This window comes from Ambystoma mexicanum, chromosome 5p (genome assembly GCF_040938575.1).
Source record: "Ambystoma mexicanum isolate Mex_15411 chromosome 5p, UKY_AmexF1_1, whole genome shotgun sequence".
NCBI classification, from domain to species: Eukaryota; Metazoa; Chordata; class Amphibia; order Caudata; family Ambystomatidae; genus Ambystoma; species Ambystoma mexicanum.
This window is the reverse complement of record NC_090930.1, coordinates 1,172,115,395-1,172,122,146: the sequence shown is the minus strand read 5'-3', so window position 1 is coordinate 1,172,122,146 and position 6,752 is coordinate 1,172,115,395. Positions and strand designations below refer to the sequence as shown.

Here is a 6,752-nt window from a genome sequence, read left to right as displayed (position 1 = left end):
CAAACAATGCATGAAGAGGGCTCTGCACCTCTCAATGTTAAAGTTTGTGCCATGAATGGCTGTGACATAGGGCCTCATCATGAGTATGGCAGTATCCTGATGGTAATACCGCCGGGATAATACCAGTGGAAATAGCTAAGATGCAACTTGGTCTGGTGCTATTAGTGTTCACACAAAAGATTAGGCAACACACAACTGTGTAAAAGCTACTAGCAGCTAACAGAGAACCCAAGACAAAGTCCAGTTCGTAAAACCAAGCCCAAAAATGTTTTTTCTACCAGAAATAATGCAGTTGAGTATCCCGCATTTGGGGACATCGCAGGGGTCAGCAAATCCGATGTGCAATGGATGAGCCTCACCCTGGGAGATCTGCCTTGGTCATCACAGATGCTCCCCTGCCAGGTAAGTATGAAAGATCCTGTGAGGGGATCAGTTGATCAGCAGTTGCATTGCTGGGTCCCTTACTCAGCACGTGGGTACTGAGGAAAAGCATGGGTGCAATGTCCTGGACTGGTACCTCAGTCCAGGAAGGATTGAGGACTTGCCGGCAGCAGGAGAGCTTTGTAGACCCTCAAGGAAGAAGGAATCTAGGATAGGAATGAAACACCAGCAGGCAAAAAGCAAATCAGCACAAAGAATAAGAACTTCAGGAGGTCCTTTTGGGGTTCAGCGTGTCGCCATTCTGAAGTGAAGAACTCCCAGTACTCAAGGTAAGTTTTCTGGTAAGTATTTATTTCCATAGGAATCAAGGCCCTCCTGTCAGTGTATCTGGAAGGAAGGTTGGTGTCCATATATAAACAGTACTGTGGAACCCTATAAAGGTTCCATGTCTCCAGGGAGACCACATAACATGTGCATTATGATTTTGCAAGGGAATGGCAACAAAGAGGCATGCAAAAAACAACATATACAATTTTGAAAGAGGCATGCAATCATAACATGTTTATGAATGCAGTTACAAGAGGAACCACAACTTGTTTGTTTGTCGCAGTTAAACATAATTCTTTCTTCCTTATATGGCATTGGTATTCATAACATTTTAATTATTAACAGTTTGATGTCTATAAATATGAAAGATGCATTTTAAAACAACTGATGTACAACTCCTTATAAGGAAATAAATGCATAATTATTTATGGTGAAGTCAAATATATTATAACTAGCCTTAGAACCCGGCTTCGGCCAGGATGTCCATTGTCAGATTTAGTTTCATATTGCACCAAACTATATAAACAAATATTGTTATTTGCCACAAAGGTAAAAAGTGATGCATGTTAATTTCACTAATTAATTGAACACCCCATTTTCATTAATCGTCGATTTAAATTCTCACATGAATATCATATTTGTATGCTTTCTCTGATTAATTGTAGTGTTGTGAGCAGGGGTGCCCAATGTCGCTTATAAACACACAGTACAAATAATCAGAGTAAGCATACACATAAGATATTCATGTGAGAATTTAATTCAGAGATGCATTGAAATTTGGTCTTCAATTAATTAGTGAAAGTAACTTGCATCGAGTTTATTGCAAAAGAATTACATGAAAAGAAAGACACACTCACTCTCTTCTAAAAAAATTAGAAAACAAAGAAAACACAAGACCAGTTCAGCACAGACAGCGCAATGGTAAGCACTTTCTACAAATTACCTGTAGATGGTGCACGGAACAACACAAACGTAAAGCAGAAAAATAGCAAAAATAACGTTAATTATCTCAGGAACAGGATGAGCTATTGAGCTAGAAATAGTTGTATTCATTTGTCAATGAAAAAAATAATATTTCATGCAAAATTCATGACGCCAGACCTCACTGTTCATGAGAAGTTACGAACCCAAGATCAACACCACATAAAAACCCACAAATAAACATGACTGTTTTATATATATAGACTAAATGATAACTCCAAAAGTAAGATACAACAGTATCTGCCCCTTTCTTGTATTGAACAGACACCCCAGCAAATATTTTGGGAAGGTGCATCCTGAGTTAGCTGCACATGTTAATTGCTTTGATGGAGGAGTGTATAGTATGCTCGACCCCAGGGTTGTTTCCAATGAGAGAAGCAGCACATTTATAAGCCTATTGTAGCAACAGCATGATTAGAGGGGTCCACATACATACAGCATTGTTTCTTTATGGGGTGATGGTTTTGTTGAGTTGGGTCACAGGGATCAGGAATCAAACTTGGAAGGTACCAACTGAGTTTTTGTTAGGCCCTTACTGCATGGACTCAAGGAAGCACAGAAGGTAAACAGTCTGATAGAGTGGTCTGAGGAAAAGGGGACTTGCTTTCGGGAACTCAAGGTTGTGATCACCAATGCTCTGGTCATGGCCACCCTGAATTACATGAAGCCATTCTTTCTGTTTTCCCATTTGAATGGTGATGACAGTGTTCTTGACCCAGAAAACATTGCTTGGCCACAATCCTTTAGCATATTATAGCGGACTCCTAGACCCAGTGATGCAGTGGCCATTCCCTTGTGAGCAAGTTTTATCAGCCACAGCTTTTGCGATTCAAAAGTCTTCAACCATTACTGTGGGTTGCTCGGTGACAATGTACATGGAGCATGCAGTTTTTGCAATTTTAGTCCAGTCAATCATGCGACATTTGTTACTGAGCCAGTGCAGCCTGAGGACTTTGCTCATGATTGTGCCACATATGAGGAAGAAGAGGAAGAGACATTGAATGTGAAAGAGGATGCCCTGTAGGGGGGTTAGGTGATTTGTGTTGATGGGTCTTCTAACATCAACCAGGAGAAAGTTGAGAGGCATACGGGTGCAGCCGCCGGTGGGTTTACCACCTCTCGAAGTCCACACAGACGCTGATGAAGATTTTGAAAGCCAGACGTGGTCGAGTCCCGATCGTTGACGCCAACACCGACACCCGACGACCTCTGCCAGGCCTACGTTCTTCATGAAGTCATCTTTGTGGCAACAACTCTTGTCATCAAGGTGCACCGCATGCCTCATCTTCACAGGACGTCCACAACTGATCGTCGACTAGCACAGTCAAAGCTGCTCTCTCGATGACAGTGTTCACATTTTCATCGAGGAATCTCGACACCCTGTGGCTCCTGCTTTAAAGGGAGTTCACCCATGAGGGACCCGTTGATGAACCATCTGAGAAACTCTGCTAAAACAGGTACATTGGGGGAGTAGAACATTTCTAGCAGGAAACAAGACTATTTTAAACATATATGTGCTTGTTGAGATACTCTATTTACAGGTTACCCAGGTGGGGGGATCCTCAAATATAACTGTTTCATGGTAGTAGGACTAACTATTCTGCCATTATTTAACCTAACTTGTCCTACTTCCTATATCTGATATTGATTCACATTGATATTTGACTTATATGCAATTGGAAATGTCAGCAGTTGGTGCATTTTAAAGGAGTCAAGATTTAACTGTGGTAGGAATGCGGAATAACATATAAGTTATCCACTTCCTACCATCCCCAGATCAATGGTCTGGTTGAGAGATTTAATAAAACTCTCAAGGTCATGCTGGGTGCGTTCGAAGAGCCCCTAAAGAGGAAATGGGATCTCTTCCTACCATCCCTGTTGTTCGCCTATAGAGAAGTGCCTCAAAAGGGTGTTGGTTTCAGCCTCTTTGAGCTTCTCTTCAGACATCGCGTGAGGGGCTTCTTGCCTTAGTAAGAGAAGGTATGGAAGCTTCCCCTCCAGGCCCTGCCAAGCAACATTTGTGTATAGGTGTGTCATAAATGCCATATCATATCATATAGAGTGGGGGACTATGTGTTAGCCCTCAGACGGAGGATGGCACAGATGATGGGCCAGGTGACAGCAAATCTTAAGGCGAGCCAAGAATTAAACAAGTACTGGCACAACCTTAAGGCCTCAAAATTGGATTGGACTCCAGGACAGGAGATCCTTGCGATGGAGTTTACCAAGACTAGAGCTTTGGCAGATAAGTGGACTGGACCCTTCAGGATAATCTCCAAGATGGGCGAAGTCAACGATCTGGTTGACAATGGAGTCCCTGTGGTAGCCCCTGAGGTATTCCATGTTAACAGATGCAATCCTTTTCACAGGCGAGGGAAAGTTTCATGTCTCTTGCTAGCTATAGAAGAAGAGGAGGATGAGAATGAGCCCCTTCCTGATTTGCTGCACAGTGTCCCTAAGGATGGCTCAGTGGAGGGAGTGCATCTCTCTCCAGTTCTGACACCAAAGCAGCAGAGGGCCTGCAGGGCTTTGCCTTGGCAGTATGTCCCTCTGTTCTAACTGACACCAGGCCTCACCCCATGGTGCAGGCACGGAATTGACACTGGTGACAGTGTACCTGTTAAAGCAGATGCTACAGGATGTCAGAAACTGTAAAGAACCACATCCAGGCTGAGATCACCAAGATGTTGGATCTGGGTGTAATTGAAACCTCAACCAGTCCTTGGTCGAGTCCAGTTGTCATTGTCCCCAAGGCAAGTTCCCAGGCAGGTACCAGGGATTGGGGTTCTGTGTGGACTACAGAGGGGTCAATGCTCTCACCAAAAAAGACATGCACCCATTGCCCAGGGCTGATGAGCGTCGTGGACACCATAGGTGCTGCCAGATTTGTAAGCACCTCAGACCTTACCTCAGGCTATTGGCAAATAGCTTTGACTGACCATGCCAAGAAAAAGACTGAGTTCTCAACATCGGAGGGGCTCTACCAGCTTAGACTCATGCCTTTCGGGTTGAAGAATGCACCTGCCACCTTCCAAAGATTGGTCAATCATGCGAACCGTGGGCTGGAGGCCTTTTGTGTGGCCTACCTAGATGACATTACTGTCTACAGTTCCTCCTGGGAAGAGCATTTGACTCATTTGGATTCAGTGTTGCAGGCCTAGCGAAGAGCTATCCTCACTATCAAGGCCACCGTGGTCATGAGAAAGGAGGGGGTCGAATCCAACCTCTCCCCAGTAAGGTACAGGATGTACATGAATGGGAGACCCCCTTTAGCCAAACCCAGGTGGGAGCTTTTTTGGGCCTCACTGGGTATTACCGTAAACTTCATGGATGACTATGAAACTATAGCCGCCCCTCTGACAGCTCTGACTTCGCCCAAGCCACAGAGGAAGGTTAATTGGACGGAAGACTGTCAGAGGGCCTTTGTTGGCTTGAAAGAAAGTCTGTGTAGGGCACCTTTGTTGTGTGTGCCTGACCACAGCAAATCCTTTATTGTTTAAACTGATATCTGCAACACCGGAATTGGAGCTGTCTTGTCCCAGTTAGATGACAAAGTAGTTCAAAGTAGTTTATCAGTAGGCAACACAAGGTAAAATAACTTAGGTGGGCTATTGTTGAAATGGAATGTTTCAGTATAGTTTAGAGCCTTAGGCGAGTTAGGCCCTGCCTTACGGGGTCTACCTTCAAGATCCAAACAGACCATAAACCCTTAAAATGGCTTATGCAGGTGAAGGGTGAACCCAAAACTGCTCAGTTGGTCCATTAGTCTGCAAGGGCTAGACTTCACCATTGAACTTAGACAAGGGAAGAGTGATGATAATGCAGATGGCCTTTCCAGAAAGTATGTTGACATTCTGGTTGAGGGTGTCAATCTCCTGGGAGATTAGACCACCATAACCTCAGTCTGGGGGGGCGACTGTGATGCTCGAAATGCATTGGAGGGACAGGGCCTTCCTGTCATTGTCCTATACTCCTTTTTCATGTGTGTTCTGTGTTGTTTTCTGCACAGGAGTCCAGTCGGACTCCTGGCAGTGCAGCTCTTCCTCTTTTTGGTTGTGGTGAACAGACCCTTGGGATAGCCTTATGGCACCCATTGGTGGGGGTACAACCCTGTACCCTGAGTGTATATTTTGGGCACCTGTGTGTGGCTCACAGGGAAGGATATTGGCTGGTGGCAGTTCCATGCTGAATTTGACAGGTGCTCTGAGTATCCTCCATTAAGGAATAGCAAGGCCTTGCCATAGGAATCAGTGGATTCCTGATAGGAGACAAGATGGCCCAGTGGCCTCTTGGTTTCTATAACATGTGACCTTGTTTTCCCAAAGTCCTGGGAGAGCCCTGACTCTGTCCCTTCTCCTAACTGGCTGTTGGGTGGAAGAACCAAACATGGTATTGTGGGGAAGTCTAGGCCAGACTGGCTGGCACCTTCCCAGAATGTTGTAGTTACATCCTTGGGGTGGGACTTGGGTGAATGGAGTGCATTACCAATATGCTCTTCATGTTGTGGGTGTCTGGTATCTGCGTGTGTGACACAAAGAATGAGACAGCCCTGTCTGAAACTGACATTAATGTAGTGTGGTGTGCTGAAAGTCTGGGTGCTTGCCCCAATCCACATTCCTTGTTATGGTTGTGTGGATGGAAGAGAATGGCCTGAAGCACTGTAAACCTGATTGGCATGCCAAACCTGGTGATGCCAAACCTGTTAAGATACAGACATTCACCCATTATTTTCTCTGTTTTAAGGGCGATGGCATGTGCCCGTTGGCACAAATGGCAACTGCATACGCATGCTCCACATCACAGACCTGGTTGGAGGTACAGCTGCTGTTCTAGATTTTTGGACCTTTGGAAAGAATGTGTATTGTTAGACCAGAAAAGCAACCCTATAGTCGAATGATATGTATAATATGTTAGCCAGAAGCCAATCACATCATGTGACAAACATCGCATTCCTAGAATCGTCAATATAACCAAAGGGCATCCATTTTGTGAAATGTCGGCCATTTGCTTTTTTTCTTTTCTGCCAAAACGCTTTGCAAATGTATTCTATGTTTTAGTCTCGC

General features: G+C 44.6%; 1 non-coding gene across 1 annotated transcript; it reads right to left on the bottom strand.

Moving 5' to 3' along the window:
- Window positions 1-247: 247 nt before the first annotated feature.
- On the bottom strand, window positions 248-410 carry LOC138481814 (U1 spliceosomal RNA). Its single transcript, XR_011274424.1, has one exon. It is a non-coding gene; the product is annotated as a U1 spliceosomal RNA (small nuclear RNA).
- Window positions 411-6,752: the final 6,342 nt, after the last annotated feature.